At 42.7% G+C, this 19,772-nt stretch overlaps 1 pseudogene; it reads left to right on the top strand.

Annotated features, from left to right (window-relative positions):
- Nucleotides 1–18,249: 18,249 nt before the first annotated feature.
- On the top strand, nt 18,250–19,502 carry LOC147465101 (uncharacterized; annotated as a pseudogene).
- The last annotated feature ends 270 nt before the right edge of the window (nt 19,503–19,772 follow it).

Genomic DNA, 19,772 nt, shown 5'->3' with positions numbered 1-19,772 from the left:
GAGAAACCCTCTCCTCCTCCTCCTCCTCCTCCTCCTCCTCCTCTCTCTCTCTCTCTCTCTCTCTCTCTCTCTCTCTCTCTCTGTGCACGCTCATGCTGTCCCACATAAGGTGTAGGTAGCACCAATTGACTCCGAGATCATTCGACAAAATGAAGAAAATTGAAATGTGTTTTAGTGGCAATACTATCAATTCTTCAAATTTCAACATAAAATTCAAGCACATGTTTTATTGTGCAATTTTTTATTTCAAGATTTCTTCGATTATAAAAAATAATTTTTGTAGGCCCTTTTCGAGAAACCCTCTCCTCGTCCTCTCTCTCTCTCTCTCTCTCTCTCTCTCTCTCTCTCTCTCTCTCTCTCTCTCTCTCTCTCTCTCTCTCTCTCTCTCTCTCTGTGCACGCTCATGCTGTCCCACATAAGGTGTAGGTAGCACCAATCGACTCCGAGATCATTCGACTCTGACTCTTTGTGCAAAGCTACAATATGCAATGTGCACATTCTTGGGGCTAGAAGGAAAATTATACATGAAGGTGCTAAGTGCAAGATTTTAGCTCAATATTATACAATGCGTGAAATCTTTAAAAGTCCTACATTTTTGAAGCTCAAGTATATATTTCAAGGCGAGAAAGGAAAAGGGACTTATTTATGCTCCGCATGATCTAGCCCGGGCACATCCCAAATGGGATCGACATTTGGGGTCATTTGGACCATCGAATTTGGATTGTCGAGTAAATTCAGGGCAAAAAAGTAAATTTGGGCCAGCAAGTAAATTTGAGCTAGTGAAGATTGTCTCACACCTTGCACGTCAAAGCCACAACCTACCCTTTTCAAGGCATGGGCTCTAACCACCACGCTCACATGCTTTCACTGAAGATCATGGTACTCCTATGCATTACATTCTAAGTGCAGATTGATTTGCAAATTTGGGTGCCGATCGCATGGTTCCACCCTTGATCCCATTGAACCACATCCATGCCATATAGTACATTGTGTTCTTTACAGCCTTCAAAATGCAAAGTAGAGCCACCCTTTACAAAAAAAAAGTAATCACCCTTCAAAATTGAAGGTCTTTCTAAAGAATTTAAATAATATAAATATAGTCATGTCGTTTTTGTCGGTTCAGAGAAAGGGGAAAAGGAGAAATTCTGCCCCGAAATTAAAAAAACTAGTGCTAAAACCCAAAAAAACGTTTTTTTCGAAATTTTCCTCTTGGAAAATTCGAGGAAAGGAATTTTGTATGCTTGAAAAAATGATTGGTCTAGATTGTGTGAGACGGTAGGCGAGTCACGCCTATGTTGTGAGTGCATTTGCGTGGTCCACTCTGGGACGTGAGTGTGAAAGGGCGTGATTGGGCCGTTGAGATGTGGATACTGAACAATGGCAGTGGGCACTATTTGGAATCCTCATCACCAACATCATTTCCACAATGCACAAGCATTGAGCAATGAGCATTGCCCCCACTGTAGACTAGCTCCAATCTAGTTAGGTCTACTTAGCAACTCCGAGGCAGGCGAGCAAGCCACAATCATACAATAGAATGAGAGAGAAAGAAACAGAGTGTCATAAAATCTAATATCTAACCAACCCAAATTATTTTCTCATATTAAACTAATCATTTAATGTGGGAGAATAAACAAGAACAAGGGTTAATATATAGACATGTGCTTATAGATCTATCTCAACACGGGGCCAATGGTAAAGGACCCAGCTGAGAGATGGGCTATCAAAGAGCAATGCTAACCAATGGAGCATAAGACCTTAGGGTTAGCTTCATTGAAGACCTCCATTAGTTAGTGTAAAAGTCCTTTGACCTTAGGTAAGCTCGGGATGAGCTTGAGGTGGGAACCCGGTCCAAGCTTGAGGTGCTTGAGGTGGGAACCCGGCCCAAGCTTAAGGTGCTTGAGATGCTTGAGGTGTTTGATGACTGAGGTGCTTGATGATTGAGATGCTTGAGGTGCTTGACATGCTTGAGATTCTAGGGCTGTACTTGAGATGAGAACCCAACCCAAGCTTGAAGTGCTTGAGGGCCAAGATTGTGGTGGGAGCTTGGCCTAAGCTTGAGGTGTTAAAAGTCAAAGATTTAATTCCTACAAGGAGGGGCGATCCCTACAAGAAAGGGTATGAGAGAGAACACCCACACACTCACACAAGGCCTACTTGGTACAAAGAAAGCATAAGGGACACTTGTCAAGCTCCTCCGCATGTTGCCCTCATGGTGTGCCTGAAGCCTATTGATTGTCCACCAAAGGGGTCCAATGATAATTTAGAATATTTAATTAATTGTCTTTTCATTTATCAAGTCCTCTCTCTCAAAGGGGAAAGGGGCATGAGCTACAAGGGGGGGTCAACCAAAGCAAGCTAGGGGTTGCTTAGGAGATATATTTTCCCACACACACTATCATTATGCATTGTGCAAAGTGCAAGAGTTCCCTCTCCTTCTCCAAGCAAGTAGAGGCTGAGAGCCAACACCAATTCTAGACGGAGTTGTCACATCATCACAAGAGAATAAAAAATAGAATCTTTCAAATATGAGGAATCTCGTGGCGTGCTATATATCAATAGAAAGAGCTTGAAGAGTGGACTCTAATTGCCAAATTCCTTCAAGTTTAAATTGATTTGCAAAAATTTACCGCACACCCGTTTTGGACATGAGAGAGAAAGTCAAACTCCTTATAAGCCCCCTTTGTGAGTCCAAATTTTCTCTAATCTGATAAGTGAGGAGCTAATTATTTTTCCTATAAAATGTTTCTTCTTCCTCTTCCCTACCCTCATTCCCTGCTAGCTCTCTCCACCTTCGAAGGTGTTTGAGGTCTTGGGACTGAGGCTTGGGATAGTTAAAGCTTTCTTCAAAGTTTATGCTATGCTTGTGATGCATGAAGCTTTCCATCTTCATTGCCATCTAGGTCACAAGGAACACAAAGATTCTATTGTAACAAGTCTCTCTTAATGGGAGAAATCATAATACAAATGCCTATTGGAGGAGGGACCGGCTCCACATAAATCTGGTCCTCAACGGTTGTCATGTTCTCTAAATTCTCTCTCTTGCAAAAGTATTGTTCATGTCAAGTTAACCGATTGCTATGATTATGTTGTTATCTTCAATCATGTTCACTCGCTATGCTCACAAAGTAATTTATCACAAGTATTCTCATTAGTTTTTGTTACTCTCAAGTTAATAGGCCAACTCCATTATATTGGTATGAGAGCATTTGGTTTCTCTTTTCTTGCTTAAGAAGAGAGGTCCTTAAGTACCCTATAAATGGTTGATGTTGTTAATTATATTAGGGTAAGTGGAACTGGGATCTTTTATCGATTCTTTTGAGCTCACTATGTGTAATATGGTGCACACCTCGGGAGATTTGGACTTAATAATGGAGTCTTTTTAGACTTGCCTACGGCTTTACCATTATTGAGACATAAGAAGTCCAAAAGGATCTAGCCCTCGCCAACTGTGCTATGTTAGAACTACTCCAGTACTCTCTATAATTAACCACTTTGAGCGGTGGGTGTAGATACATAAGAGCCAATTTTCAAAGGCTAAGAGGAGTGGAAACTAAGGACTACATACATTAAAATTTTTGTTAACATGGTTGACAATAATCAAGAGTGTAGAATGAAGATTGATAGCTTTGATTTTTCACATGAAGGTGCTAATGATGATGCCCCCATGTTTGTGAATTATCTCATTACTAGGTTGCAGCAAGCTATGGGCAACCTTTCTTTGCAAGCCAAAGTTACTCAACAACTTTGTGCTTATGGAATTTCCCTTCCTCTCCAAGAGGAGAGAGAGCTTAGGAGGCCTTTTGAAGAGACCCCCAAAAGAACACTCTCTCCCATTCGAGAGGAGGAATCTAAAAAGCAAGAAAGCAATGAAACTTCAAGTTCCTCTGAAGATGTGGCTCCACGAAGACAACGGTCTAGACGATCGCCCACTCCTCCCAAGAGAAAAAGATCAACACACAGTCCCTCTCCTTGTCATTCCGAAAGGGAAGAGAGGAAACAAAGGACGGAAAGGGCTAGGAAGAGGTCACCATCTTCTCCTTCTTATTCACCTTCCTCCTCTTTCGATAAAATCTATGGCTATTCTTTTAGAGAATATAGGAGGGGAGGACATTGCAAATCATACCCTACATGGTGAAGGTCCCAAAAGCTAAATAAATTCAAGGAGGGAAAAAAGGGTATCTCTTTTATCACCTATTATGGCACCTTTGGTGCTATTGACAAAGTGCTAGCCTGCATCCAACAACTTGATGCGGCCTTTGGAGATGAGGGCTTCACAGAGTCCTCCAAGTTACACCATGTAGCTATGCACTTTCAAAAATCAGCTCACCAATGGTGGGCTAGCCTTCGTGGCATCCGCAAAGCCCCAAAGACATGGAAAACTCTACGAGTTTCCATCATGAAGCAATTCCTTGCAAGCGATGCAAAACACAAAGTGCTTACCGACCGGTGCAGCTCGAATCTTCTCTCTCATGAGTATATCCACAAGTATGTAGACAAGTTTTGGGATTTACATCTCAAGGCTAGTGTCTTTCAAAAGTAGACTTTGCCGAGAAAAGGTAGCAATTCTATGTGGGATTACCTGAACAATTGCCAAATACATCAACTCTCAACGGCCTGGTTTTACTAGCGAAGTAATCCATCACACCATGGTTGCTTCACGCATCAATTTCCATCAAGGGGTTAGACAAAATGTCAAGCCCATGGAAAACAAAGACAAAAATGATACAAAGGGGTTAACCAATGTTCAAAATTCTTCCCAAGGCACTTCCCAACAAAAACAACAATCGGTCCAAGGAGAAGGGAGTTTACAAATGAAAAAACAAACTCTCTCCTGAAGAGCTTGAAGATTTTTGCAAGGACCATAAGTGTTTCAAGTGTGGGGAGCAAGGACATGGCTATCGTTCTTGCCCCAATAGGAATGCTCGCAATGAGACTCCTAGGGCTTCCACTATCGAAGCTCCAAAAGAGGATGCTCATTGCAAAGGATCATCACTTTCCTATACTTGGGGAAAGGTAAGAGAGCATGATTACTTCATCTTGTTTGACCTTGGCTCTAGTCACAACTTCATATCAAAAGAGTTGGCCACCAAGTTAGGCATTCAAGGTTTTGAGATGGGAGATATGGTAATGGCAGACACAGCTTTCAAGGGACAACAAGCCTCTATTACGCCCTTGATTGGGAAGTTGAGGCTTCATGTCCAAAGATATGTCGACAAAGAAGACTTTTTCATCTCTCCACTCCAACATGAGGATGCTATCTTAGGGGCGCCATGGTTTGATTGCATACCTACCAATATGAAGTTCCTTGAAAGGAGAATCTACTTCACCTATAGGGGAAAGAACATATATATAGATGCTAGTGAGCATGGTTGCACTATTCCACTTGTAAATCCTCTTGCTTTTGATAAGTCAATGAAGAGCTCAGTTTTTGCCTACATGATTTTTGTCAAAGAGTCTCTAAAAGGATAACCTTTTGCTCTTAGCCTAGTATAGAAGAGGTTACGAATAGAGATAAAGCCCGAAAGAGAGCTTTTCCTAACAATGTACCTCCTAAGCTCTGAGAGAATAAAAGCAATCTTTTGGTGAGTAGGGTGCCAAGATTGCCAAAGGATATAGTTGTAGGAGTTTATGCTTTTTTGGTGACAGTGAGTATCAAGGATCCCATAGGCTACAAAAGAGGGTCCCTTGAAAAAGTGGATGTCTAGAATAAAATATTCTTGAGAGGAGATTGAAAGGGAAATTTTGATATGCTCTTGGAGGGGGTGTCCATACTTTTGGAGGAGTTGCTTAAGCTAGAGTGAGAACCCTCCCAAATACCAAAGGCATCATCCACAAATATCTTGAACTAGAGCAGGGAAGGAGAAGAGAGGAGATTCATGCCTTCTTCTAAAAAGCAAAGAAAAAGACAGGCATATACAATCGCAAAATTTGACCCCATAGCGGTGCCTATTATTTGGTGCCAAAATTCTCCATTGAAAGAGAGATAATGGTGGTTGAGGATAAGAGAGGCTAAGGACAAGATGAAGTTAACCTTAGGGGAGGGAAGAAACCTTGGATGGAACTTTTAAGGGCAAAGAGGCCTTCGCGGATGGGGATACTAGGGTAGAGAGATTCAACATCAAAGGTGAAGAGGATAATGTTGGGAGGAAAAGCGATGGAAGCTAAGTCTAAAACAAGAGAGTGAGAGTATTTAAGATGTGTTTTGGACTTAAGAATTGGGTATAGTTGTGCATGTAGCCACTTAGAGGCGTTCTCCAAGACGTATCCTTTGTAGGAACTAATGGGACGGCCTACGAGGATGGGTTTGTGGATCTTAGGTAAAAGGAAGAAAGGACAAGGTTTGGGGTTCTCTCTTGAGGAGGAGAGGATAAAAACCTTTTCGTTGTACGGAAGAAGAGGATAATTGGTGATGATGGAGGAAAGGAGGGATTTCACGAAGGATAAAGGAGGTGTGGAGATTTTGGAGTAGGTGAGGGGGTCCATAAGGTGATGAAAAGCTTCATTATAGTACCAAGATTTAAAAAGGATAACTGGTCCTTTATCTTCCGGTTTGATAATGATGTTCCGATGATTTCTTAAGGATGAGATGGAATTCATTAAAAGAGGTTTAGATTGAAAAGGAGGAAGAGAGGATAGAAGAGAATTAAGGAGAGAAGAGATAAGACTAAAGGTTTGGTTAAGAGTTGTGGAGGGAGAGGGAGGATTCCAAAGCGGATTAGGGATAGAAAAAGGAGAGGGAGAAAAAGAGGGTTCTTTATTATTAAAAAACATTTTAATTTGCAAACTCCTTTCTAAGTTAGAAGAAGCTTGCAGAATAGAGGAGAGGGGGGTTGGGGGAGAGGGGGGAATATAATTGAGCCTCAGGCCTACAAGCCTTTGTTCGGAGGGAGAGAGAACGATTAGAAAAGTTATGGAAGGAGAGGTTAGTAACCTTGTGCTCAAGGGAAAACGTGGTAATATTGCTAAGAGTCAAAATCTTAAAGAGGTGGGGGTTAGTGAAGGGTAGCCAAAATCTACAACGTTTTCTGCCTATGAAGGGGGGGTGGGGAAGAAAAGGTAACACACAAGGAGGAGGGGTCCAAATATGGGGAAAGAGAGGGGCTTGAGAGAAGAGCAAATGGACCCAAGTGGTAGGGTGCTCTTTCCCTACTTTTCCCTCCTCTATTGCAAGTTTTTTGAAGGTTTAGGTAGGCTATACTTAGGATGCATAGGCTTGGGTTGCGGTGTGAAAGGGTTGACGGGGTAGAGGGGAGTTTTGAGTAGAGAGGGTAAGGGGGCGATGCTTGACGAGGAAGAAGAGGGGCAGGACTTCTTTGGAGTGGTTAAAATGGAAGGAGTGTAGGAGGGGGAAGTCATGCAACGGTGGCCTAAAGGGGGAGAGGGCTTGGGTTTTTTAAAGGGTTGATAGGTGAAATTTACATGGGAAGTTTTATTCAAAGGGAGAGGTTTCTTGAAATGTTGTCGAGTGTTTTGTGAAACAACTTTTGGAGGAGAGGGCTTGTAGGAAGTTGAGTGGGATTTGTTAGAGGGCTTCTTTCGGGGGGGGTGAGAGTAGTTTTTTCATTTGGGTGGTGACCTCATGAAGCACCAATTCACCCACCATTTGTTCCTTAGGTAGAGACTCTACTTCTTCCAAGATGGCCGATTGGGACCTCTTCCTAGCATTGTGTGCCGCTACACTTAAAGAAGAGGCTAAATAAGTTTGGAGTATCTCATTTTGAAGTTGTGCATCAAATTCATTGAGGGAGGTTCGCTTCCAAAGAGAGAGTTGATTCTCCCAAGTTGTGGAAAGGACCCTTGGGAAAGAGATGGGTGCGAGCTTTGTGGTAAGGTCCGAAAGCCTCTCCTCCACAAGATCGCGGTACCCATCAAAGGTTTTTCGAAGGTTATTGACAAGTCGATCTTGGGCTTGGATGTAAGCTTTAGTGCAATCTAATTGAAAATGGATATTGAGAGCGTTAAGCTTGGCGCTTAAGAGTGCTTGAGCTTGAGAATCATCCAAGGTGAGGCGAGGAGGCTTCATACAAAGGCTGTGTGGGGCTTTTTGAAAGGAGTGAAGGTTTTGCATATGAGAAAGGTGTGATTTGGCTTTGCTAAGCTTATGATTGAGGGCCTTAAACTCCACTAAGGAGAGGGAAACAATTTTATTGAATTCCAAGGGCTTTTCAATTTGGGGTAGAATGGGAGAGGGAGCAACCGCAAGGGAGGAAGAGCTTGCGGAGAAAGAACCAAAGGAGGAGGGGAAGGCAAGGGGAGGACTAGTGAGGAGGCCGCATTGAGAGGTGTTGGGGAAAATGCCACTCTGCATGGTTTGTGGATAGCTGGATAAAATGCCACCTTGTATATTTTGTGGAGAGTAAGTAGGGCCGGGATGATGAGAGAGAGAGGGGTTAGGGATGCGCGGTTTTTTGTCACGGGAAGGGAAAGTTGATCAAGGTCCTCAAGCCATAGGTTGGTGATGAGGCCGAGAATTTATTCCGAGCTAAAAAGAGTCTTCTTCGAAGAGGTGGGAAGAGGCGATGTTGAAGAGGGTAGGTTAATGAGGTTAGCCGCCGAGGTGAAGCCGGGAAAAGTAGATTTGCCCTTAGAAAGGGTGTTTGGTTTTAAGGGAATTACAAGGGCCGGGGAAGCGGAAGTTGGTGCTAGAAGATTTGCGGTGTGGGCCGCCATATTGGAGATAGGGGAGGTAGGAATGGACGGAGCCGGGTTACCCTCTATTGTCATTGGTGTAGGGTTTGATCCGGACGTCGATGCCAAAGCGGGAAAGGAGTTGACATAAGGATTGATACAAATGGAGGAGAGGTTCGGGAAGGGTTCGATAGGGAGACTACCTCGCCCCGAGAGGGTAAAGGTTATTACTTCATTGAAATAAGCGGCAGGTTTTCGCTTAAGCTATGATGTCGTTGAAGAGGAAGCCAAAAAGGCACACTTCGAAAGCTTCTGGTTGAGGGTGTAGTTGGTGTCGAAAACAACGAGGTGACAGGTTTTCGCTTGAAGTATGATGTCGTTGAAGAGGAAGAAAAACAAACACACTTCGAAAGCTGTTGAGGGTGTAGTTGATGCCGAAAAACGATGAGGTGAAAGCTTCCAGGTAGGATGATCTACAATGGACCGCCTGAGGTGGAGGCACGTCGATGGACTTTAAGCCCGAAGGTGGAGCACCGTGTACTGCCTTGCTGGGCGTCCGAGAGTGGAGCACCAAGATGGAGCACCGAATAAAGCAAAGCAAATCGAGCTCGGCCTAGCTTGGAGTCGCCTGCTGTGGCTGTACAGCATCCCTATTTGGGGTCGCCATCCAGACAAAGTTAGGAAGCTTATCAAGCTAGGCTGGGATCTGCTCCCGGACTATGCTGTCCTTCTTCAAGCTTGTGCTTCGTAGCAATACCCTACGAGTAGCACTCCGTAGCAGCAGCATAAAAGAAAAGTCGCCAACTGTGATGCGTAACAATCATGAACCGCGGTAGCCTGCTTCAGGTAAGCAAAGTGCTGCCGTACGTCAACACAAGAGCAGCAGCCATGACAACGCACAGCTATTGGGAGTCACGCGCTGTCGTTGCTAGGAGTCGCCACCCTTGATGTGAAGTGAGCCGCCACTCTGCAGTAAACTGTATTGCTTGGTTGCATGCCACAGAGCTTTTCACGCTGGCCGGGCTAGGGTAGACTAAAGCGTTTAGGCTTTCAGGGTTGCGCAGCTGCAGTCATCTCAAGTGCAAGCGTGCAAATTAACGAGTGTAGGGGGAAGCTAAAGTGCCGCGCTGCTATAGTGTAGGTGAAAGAGCAGGTGCCGTGAGATGATGCAAACAGCTTAGCATGCCTGTAGTAGAGAGGTTAGCATGAAAACAGGGCTGCTCTTAGAGAGCTTAGTGTAGGTGTGGGGTGTCGACCCAGGAGTGACGCAGAGGACGCTAGGAAAGAGAGCAACGGGAGGGGGTGGGAGGGGAAGTACTATGGCTCGAGTTTAGATGGGGAGGAAGGAAATGTTAATGGCAAAAATTTTGAGGCAATTTCAAAGTCAGGGCCGTATATGAAAAAAAAGAGGTGGTAGGGCTTTGGGAAAGAGGAAAGGTAAGGACAGGGACCGGTTCACGCGTGCAAATGTTCAAATCCAAAGAAAACCGGTAGAAGTGGGATATTCAAGCAAATGCTACGCTAAAACATCAAATGAGTAAAAGATCACTCAAATAATCTTAGATCTTTAAAATCAAACCGACTTAGCGAGCGAAAATTTTGCTTAGGTAAACACGTCGGAAAGTAAACAAAGCTATATGAATTTTTGGTGGTGGTGGGGGAAAAAGAAACATGAGAGACGGGGAGAGGGGAAGGGAAAAGGGAGAAAGATACAGATTTACACCAAACGTGTTTTGCTTTCATTAGCTCATCAGTGGTGTAAACAAAAAAGAGGGAATGGAGGGGGTATAAATAGTGAGGTGTGATGTGGCTCAAGAAACTGTAATGGTACCACATTTGAAGTAGGAAAGGTTAACTCAAAGACAAGTTAATGCTCATCTTAGATGGGTACTTACAAAAAAGGGACGGAAAGGTGGAGAGTTATTAGGGCATTTAAAGGAATTGCAAAATTGTACTGGAAGGGGACTAGTCAAAAAAAAGGGGGGATTTGACTAAGCCTAGGGAATGGGTGGAGTTTGGAAGAGTTGCATATATACATGAGGCCGAAGTTCGTTGAGGTATGGTTTTGTCAATTACGGGTGGAATCCCTTTGGGGGGGGGGGTGTGCTTAGGGGTTGAGCGGAAAAAGGTGAAGGGGGTTTAGAGAGGAGGGTTCCGAGATTGGGTGCATTCATCCAACATATCAAAGGTCGAGGCAAGTGCGCGAGGTCCGTGTTGGATTTCACAAAATTAGTGAGGGGTTGGTTAATGGAATGAGATAAGTTAAGATGGTGGATAAGAGGTGAGAAAGGAATTTTGATGATGGTAGGAGAAGGTTTCGTTTTGGATAATTATGACTTTGCCGAGAAAAGGTAGCAATTCTATGCGGGATTACCTCAAGAGATGGCCAAATACATCAACTCTCAACGGCCTGGTTTTACTAGTGAAGTAATCCATCACACCATGGTTGCTTCACGCATCAATTTCCATCAAGGGGTTAGACGAAATGTCAAGCCCATGGAAAACAAAGACAAAAATGATACAAAGGGGTTAACCAATGTTCAAAATTCTTCCCAAGGCACTTCCCAACAACAATAACAATCAGTCCAAGGAGAAGGGAGTTTACAAAGGCAAAAACAAACTCTCTCTTGAAGAGCTTGAAGATTTTTGCAAGGACCATAAGTGTTTCAAGTGTGGGGAGCAAGGACATGGCTATCGTTCTTGTCCCAATAGGAATGCTTGCAATGAGACTCCTAAGGCTTCCACTATCGAAGCTCCAAAAGAGGATGCTCATTGCAAATGATCATCACTTTCCTATACTTGGGGAAAGGTAAGAGAGCATGATTCCATCATCTTGTTTGACGTTGACTCTAGTCACAACTTCATATCAAAAGAGTTGGCCACCAAGTTAGGCATTCAAGCTTTTGAGATGGAAGATATGGTAGCGGCAGACACAGCTTTCAAGGGACAGCAAGCCTCTGTTACTCCCTTGCTTGGGAAGTTGAGGCTTCGTGTCCAAAGCTATGTCGACAAAGAAGACTTTTTCATCTCTTCACTTCAACATGAGGACGCTATCCTAGGGGCGCCATGTTTTGATCGCATGGCTGTCAATCTGAAGTTCCTTGAAAGGAGAATCTACTTCACCTATAGGGGAAAGAACATATATATAGATGCTAGTGAGCATGGTTTCACTATTCCACTTGTAAATCCTCTTGCTTTTGATAAGTCAATGAAGAGCTCAGTTTTTGCGTACATGATTTTTGTCAAAGAGTCTCTAAAAGATACTAATGTTTCATCAAATGTAAATGGTAGGAATCAAGAAGAGTTAGACTTGTGTAATTTTCTAAAACGATTCCAAGATGTTCTCATCGGTGATATCCCTATTGACTTTCCTCCAAAACGAGGGGATGATGACCTTCGAATTGAGCTCCTACCAAGAAGCTCACCGCATAACAAGTCTCCTTATCGATTTTCTCAAGCTCAACAAGAGGATATCATGAGCCAAGTACAAGAATTGGTTGACAAAGGGATGGTACGGACTAGCTCCTCTCCCTTTTGTTCTCCAGTCCTTTTAGTGCAAAAGAAAGATGGTACATACCGTATGTGTGTGGACAATTGATCACTAAAGCATATCACTATCAAAAACAAATTTCACGTGCCTCGGGTAGAAGATCTGTTTGATAAGCTACAAGGCTCTACCAACTTCAGTAGGATTGGCCTTAAAAGTGGCTATCATCAAATAAGGATAGTGCATGAAGATATCCTAAAGACCACGTTTTGCACAACGTTTGGTCTTTATGAATATCTAGTCATGCCTTTTGGCTTGACAAATGCACCACCTACGTTCAATCGTCTAATGGAGAAATTTTTTAGACCTTATCGCAAATTCAATTGAGTGTTCTTTGATGATATCATCATCTACTCCAAGTCTTTGGAGAAACATAAGAAACATCGCCAAGTGATTTTTCAAGCACTGAGGGAGAACAAGACTTTTCTCAACCAAAAGAAAAGTGAATTTTTCCTTCAAGAGATTCAATACCTAGGTCATATTATCTCTCAAGATGGTATCCGTATGGATCCATCAAAGTTAAAAGAATAAAAGCATGGCCTAATCCAAGGAATCTACATGAGCTAAGAATATTTATTGGTATGTGCGCATACTATAGACACTTCATAGAAAAATTCTCTCAAATAGCAGGACCGCTACATGACTTAATTAAGAAGAACGTTCAGTATGTATGGATTGCTAAGGAGAAAAAATATTTTGATAAGCTCAAGGAGAAGCTTACCTCCCAACCACTCCTCATGCTTCTGAATCTCTCAAAGCCATTTGAAGTCCAATGTGATGCTTGTGGTGATTGCCTTGGAGCAGCTCTGCTTCAAGAAGGGCATGCCATAGGATATGAGAGCCGAAGGCTCAATACGGATGAACAAGTCTTGGGCATTTATGAGAAAGAGATTTTAGTTGTTCTACATGCCCTAGACACATGGAAGCACTACCTATTGGGGACTCCATTTATCCTACAAACCGACCAACATAGTCTCCATTATTTCATGATGCAAACCAAGCTTTATCCATGGGAATACGAATATGAACAATAGTCTACAGTTTAGCAAGCAAGCACACTTTATTCCTGTCAAAAAGACTATTATGGCACACCAAATGGAAACTTTCTTCATATCACAGATTTTCAAACACTATGGATTACCAACATCCATCGTGTCAGATAGAGATCCTAGAATGACCAGTAATTTTTGGAAATGTCTCTTCAAAAATCTAGGAACAAGATTGAATTTCTCTTCGGCCTATCATCCACAAACTAATGGCCAAAGTGAGATTGCCAATCTTACGATGCTCGATCTACTCAAGACTTACGTTATGGGAGTATATCCCGGAGGATTCACTATATTTAAGACCACTATATCACGTGCATTCAGGCTCTTTTTCTAAAATCCTTGTTCTGTGAATTTTGAAGGAAATATAATGAACCCTTTTCTTTTAAATTCTGTAAATTTTTTTGAGATTTGTAAAAAACATATCCTTATGTAAATTTATTTCTGTAAGTTTTAAGGGATTTAAATACCCTTCTGTTGAACTCAGGTGATAGGTTACATACTATCTAAGGTGAACCCCGCGGGGAGTAGATCAACGCTCACAATGGGAAAAGTACTTACCTCTTGTAGAGTATGCATACAATAATACTGTACATACTTCTATAGAAAAAGCACCTTTTGAGATCATTGAGGGAAGACCTAAAAGTCCCTTGATACTCAAAGTACATGGGAAGATCTTCGTCGTCGATGAGTATAGCTGTGACCTACAAGATACTTTTCAAAAGATTAAGGAGGCTATATCCATATCTCAACAAAGGCAAAACGATCTACAGACAAGCAAAGAAGGGCGTGAACATTCAAAGAAAATGATTGGGTCTTGCTTAAATTTCCTAAGGCTTGATTAAGGCAAACCACGGGCAAAAATCATATGGGCCAACAAAAGTATTATGCTAAGCTAGCAAAAAGATACTATGGTCCTTTCCAAAGCTTAAAGCCCATCAATGGATGACTTACCAACTCAAGTTGCCCAACCATTGGCTCATACACAATGCCTTTCATGTGAGCCTACTTAACCAATTATCGAAGACCCTCCCAAAGTTGAAGACCAAGAAGAGGTGCTACAACCCAAAGCTATCTTTTGGCATGAATACAAGGTACTACGACATGGCAAGATTATCCGACGGTATCTTATTAAGTTCAAAAATTATCCTTTTGAAGATAGATGGATGCAAGGAATGCAGTTTAAGAATAGTATGAACCTTGTCAATGCTTACAATGCTACATTAGAGTAAGCAAATGTACAAATTTCCTTTAAATGACCCATGTTTTTGTCTTATTAGACTAGTTCTCTTTTCAATTGTGCACGAATTTAAATAGTATGCATGCTTATAATGATGTTTGTGATGACGATGTCTCTCAAACACAAAGTAGAATTTGTCACTCTACTTTGGGAGAATGAAATGGACTAAAGAGCAGACATGCGTGCGACAGCTATGTCTCCCAAGCACCAAATGGATTAGTCATCCATCTTGAAAATATGTCGTAAGGTAAAAAGGGATCCTTTACCTGCTAAGTAAGATTGACAAATGACTAAGGCTTTATATCTTCTACCTCATAGTCAAGGACGCCTATGATTTCAAGAGAGGGGTAATGTCATAACATCTAATATCTAACCAACCCAAATGATTTTCTCATATTAAAGTGATCATTTAATGTGGGAGAATAAATGAGAACAAGTGTTAAGATATAGACATGTGCTTATAGATCTATCTCAAAACGGGGCCAATGGTAAACGGGCCCAAATGAGAGATGGTCTATCAAAGAGCAAGGCTAACCTATGGAGCATAAGACCTTAGGGTTAGCTTCATTGAAGACCTCCAATAGTTAGTGTAGAAGTCCTTTGACCTTAGGTAAGCGAGGGTTGAGCTTGAAGTGGGAGCCCGGCCCAAGCTTGAGGTTCTTGAGGTGGGAACCCGGACCAAGCTTAAGGTGCTTGAGATGATTGAGGTTCTTGATGATTGAAGTTCTTGAGATTCTTGAGGTGCTTGATGATTGAGATGCTTGAGGTGCTTGACATGCTTGAGATGCTAGGGTTGTACCTGAGGTGAGAACCCAACCCAAGTTTGAAGTGCTTAAGGGCCAAACTTATGGTGGGAATCGGTCCTAAGTGTGAGGGGCTTGAGGTGTTAGATTTCAAAGATCTAATCCCTACAAGGAGGGGGTGAGCCCTACATGAGGGGGGATGAGAGAGAACACCCACACACTCACACAAGGCCTACTTAGTACAAAGAAAGCATAAGGGAAACTTGTCAAGTTCCTCCTCATGTTGCCCTCATGGTGTGCCTGAAGCTTATTGGTTTTCCACCTAAGGGGTCCAATGATAATTTAGGAGATTTAATTAATTGTCTTTGCATTTAACAAGTCCTCTGTCTCAAAGGGGTAATGGGGACACTTGTCCCAAGGCTACCTTTGTTGCTTGTAATGCCTCCTACTTGTGATTGGCAAGGCCTGGAGGGGTCCAATGAGCTTCCATCACGAGCTACAAGGGGGGGTCGACCAAAGCAAGCTACGGGGTTGCTTGGGGGATATACTCTCCCACACAGAGTCTCATTACGCATTGAGAAAAGTGCAAGAGCTCCCTCTGCTTCTCCAAGCAAGTAGAAGTTGAGAGCCAACACTAACACTCTTGGCTATGGAGTGCAAATCCAACCAAGAGCCATGCTTCAATGCTTAAGCTTGCCATCTTCTCGATCTTCATTACTATGCTATTATGTATGATAGCAAGAAGATTTATGCTAAGTTAGGAGCTAATTCTTTCTCTAATGAAACGTTTCTTCTTCCTCTTCCCTACCCTCATTCCCTACTAGCTCTCTCCACCTTCGAAGGTGTTTGAGGTCTTGGGACTGAGGCTTGGGATGGTTAAATTTTTCTTCAAAGTTTATGTTATGCTTGTGATGCATGAAGCTTTCCATATTCATTGCATCACCTAGGTCACAAGGAATACAAAGCCTGTATTGTAACAAGTCTCTGTTAATGGGAGAAATCATAATAAAAATGCCTATTGGAGGGGGGGACCGACTCCACATAAATCGGGTCCTCAATTGTTTTCATGCTCTGTAAATTCTCTCTCTTGCAAAAGTATTGTTCATGCCAAGTTAGCTAATTGCTATGATTATGTTGTTATCTTCAACCATGTTCACCCGGTCGGTCTCACAAAGTAATTTCTTAAAAGTATTCTCATTAATTTCGACTACTCTCAAGTTAGTAGGCCAATTCCACGAGAGAGAGAGAGAGAGAGAGAGAGAGAGAGAGAGAGAGAGAGAGAGAGAGAGAGAGAGAGAGAGAGAGAGAGAGAGAGAGAGAGAGAGAGAGAGAGAGAGAGAGAGAGAGAGAGAGAGAGGACTAAATACACCACAATGGATGCATCAAAAAATACTGATCAATGTGAGTCGGGACGAGTGCCTTGAGCAGCTTTAAAAATCAAAACAATTGATTTTGAAGGGAGGGGAGCAGTGTTTGCGAGAAATCATTTTCCCAAATATACAAAATTCCTTGAATTTACCAAGAGGAAATTTTGTAAATAGGTTTATTTTTGGGATTCTTACACTATTTCTCTGTATTTTGGGTAGTATTTCTCCTTCTTCCTTGCCCAAAACTGACCATTTTTTAATGAAAATGGCATGATATTAAGGTGAGACACATTTTTCACGAACACTGAAGGGGACTCAGGGGAGGATGGAGAAAACCACTAGAGTTAAATTGTAAAAAATACCCTTTACGTTTTTAAATCTTCCTCTTTAAGTCTTCGCTAAAAGAAATTTGCATGTTTGTGAAATTGTTTTTTCCTGAATACTATTAATAAAATATGGGGGGATTCTGAGCCCCTCCCTCAGTCACATGTCAAAATTTCCTAGCTCTGGCAGCATCCGACCACATTTTGTGGAGAGAGAGAGAGAGAGAGAGAGAGAGAGAGAGAGAGAGAGAGAGAGAGAGAGAGAGAGAGAGAGACAGAGGACCACCCAAGGGCCAATGCCCTCTATGTGTACTGAGGCATAGACAACCCTATCTTTCCACTATGTACTGAGACCTAGACAGCCATATGTGTGTGTCTCTGACAACATCCAGACAGGGAGATAGAGAATCTGGACACTAGGAGAGGAAGAGAGGCTAAAACAGATGAGATGCCTTGAAATTTGAAGGCCACCTCCACTATTTTGTGTGAGGCATACTTCAAGTTTAACATAATGAATGTGTGTGTGTGTGTGTGTGTGTGTGTGTGTGTGTGTGTGTGTGTGAGAGAGAGAGAGAGAGAGAGAGAGAGAGAGAGAGAGAGAGAGAGAGAGAGAGAGAGAGAGAGAGAGAGAGAGAGAGAGAGAGAGAGAGAGAGAGAGGGGGGGGGGGGGGGGGGGGGGGGTGGGGGAGGGAGGGAGAGAACTCTTTAATCTCTCAAAATAGATACAAAACTTCCAGTTGTCAGCCTCCCAAAGGTAGGCACCTGATTGCGCAGAGAGAGAGAGAGAGATATATGATGATGAAATGAAATAATATAATATTAAACTCTTCAAAAAGGCCGAAGTGACCTATGAGACCAAACATACAAAGTGATGAATTTGATAAAATGCCTGAGTACCAAAAAAACGTCTAATGAATTTGATAAAATGGTTTGAGTACCAAAAAAAAGTATGAAGAATCTATATCTTCTATACAGCTACTAGGAGGGATTTTGGCCCCCTCCCTCGGACACATATCCTCATTTTCTCCATCCAATGAGTGACCCCTGCAGCCCAACGTCACAGGCGTGGCCAGAGAGAGAGAGAGAGAGAGAGAGAGAGAGAGAGAGAGAGAGAGAGAGAGAGAGAGAGAGAGAGAGAGAGAGAGAGAGAGAGAGAGAGAGAGAGAGAGAGAGAGAGAGAGAGAGAGAGAGAGAGAGAGAGAGAGAGAGAGAGAGAGAGAGAGAGAGAGAGAGAGAGAGAGACTCTTTGAGCCTTTGCTCTTGGTGGGCATTGCATATTTGTGTGGGTGGGTGGGTATTTTCATAACCGAGGCGATGGCGACCCAAAACCCATTTGCATCAGTAGGTTAAGAATGATGAGCTTTCCATCCTCATCGCACGTGTTTGAGCTGCTTCTACTGAGAAAGAGGTTAAGAAACCTCCTTCCTTGCAGCAAGGGCGGTAGCAAGCTGCCGCCCTTGCCAAGCGCCCCACCAAGTCATCTCCTACCGCTCAAACTCTGAAGGAGACATGGGCTCATGCTGGTAGAGGACAAGGTAGTGATCGTGGAGGAGAAGGGGTAAGTTTGGGAACCATGACAAGGGTTCAGAAGGTGGTTACAACATGCCTGGATGGGAAGCCGGGTAAAAAAACGATCTAAATAGATGGGTAGCTAAAGTAGTAACGAGTTGAAATCCTATACGGGTCGTAGTTATCAAGTATTTTGCTTGCGTAAGTCAGGAATGATATAATACGTAACGTGACGTATAGGATACGATATAGGCTTTGTTTTAAAGTGTTGTTATTAAACTAGATGAGAAGCCACGCTGCAAAATAACTAAATGGGGTGATCGCAGTAGTGACTATAATAACTGAAATCATCGAAACGGTGGTGAGTACAGAGGTGGCAAAGGTGGCTATGCTGGTGGTAATGTGGTGCAAAATGGTGAATTCTCAATATCCTGAGATGATGGAAAGGTAGGTTTTCACAAGAGCAAGGTGACGGTGGTAGTCATGGAAGAGGAACAGGATGGAAGACCTACTTATAAATGGAGGAGTGGCGGAGGATGTGTAAGTGAGGTCAAGCGAGATGGTCCTGGTCAATTGGGGTGTAGAGCCGGAGTAGAATGTAGTTGAAGAGGTTGAGGTATCTTGGTTTTGTGAACAAAAATCAGCACCAAGAAAGTATAAGCAATAGTTTCGACACAAGCAAACATGAAGGGGAAGAGAATAAGTCATTCTTTTGTGAGCTTAATAGGTCCTTGATGGGCTTCAATTTCGCAAGGTCAGGAAGCTTTCGGCTATTTTCAGCAATTGCGGAGAGAGGGCATGTCTCCAAATGCAATTATACAACTACATCTTGAAGATCTATGGCAGCACACAAAATGCTGATATAACCAAAAGAATCCACAATGATATTTTTATCAATGGTTGCTGAAACAAAACATCATACTTGGCACTACCTTGGTCAACATGTTTATGAAATGTGGTACACTTCATAACGCATAAAAAGTGATCGAGGAGCTTCATGTCTGGGTTGTCACTATTTCTTGGAATGCATTGATTGCAGGATATGTCTGCCACCAATTTGGGTAGGGCCAAGAAGCTCTGGGGCTGTTTGCGATAGATCTTAAGTGAGGGTGTCTCTTGAGATGCAATCACGTAAGCTTACATCTTGATGGCAAGGGTAACCTTTGGGTTGTTTTCAGTAGAGAGAGGGAATCTCTCCAAATGAAATCACATACACTTGCACATTGAAGAATTCATGATGATTGTGTGAGTCAAGGGTGGTTGAAAGAAAATTTTGTTCTTGACACTACCTTGGTCAACATGTATGCCAAATGTGGTGCACTTCATAAAGCACAAAAAGTGCTTGAGGAGCTTCCTGTCCGGGATG

Source organism: Adiantum capillus-veneris, chromosome 1, assembly GCF_014529385.1.
Source record: "Adiantum capillus-veneris isolate H3 chromosome 1, ASM1452938v2, whole genome shotgun sequence".
NCBI lineage: Eukaryota > Viridiplantae > Streptophyta > Polypodiopsida > Polypodiales > Pteridaceae > Adiantum > Adiantum capillus-veneris.
The sequence above is the reverse complement of the archived record's forward strand: the minus strand, read 5'-3'. Positions and strand labels throughout refer to the sequence as shown.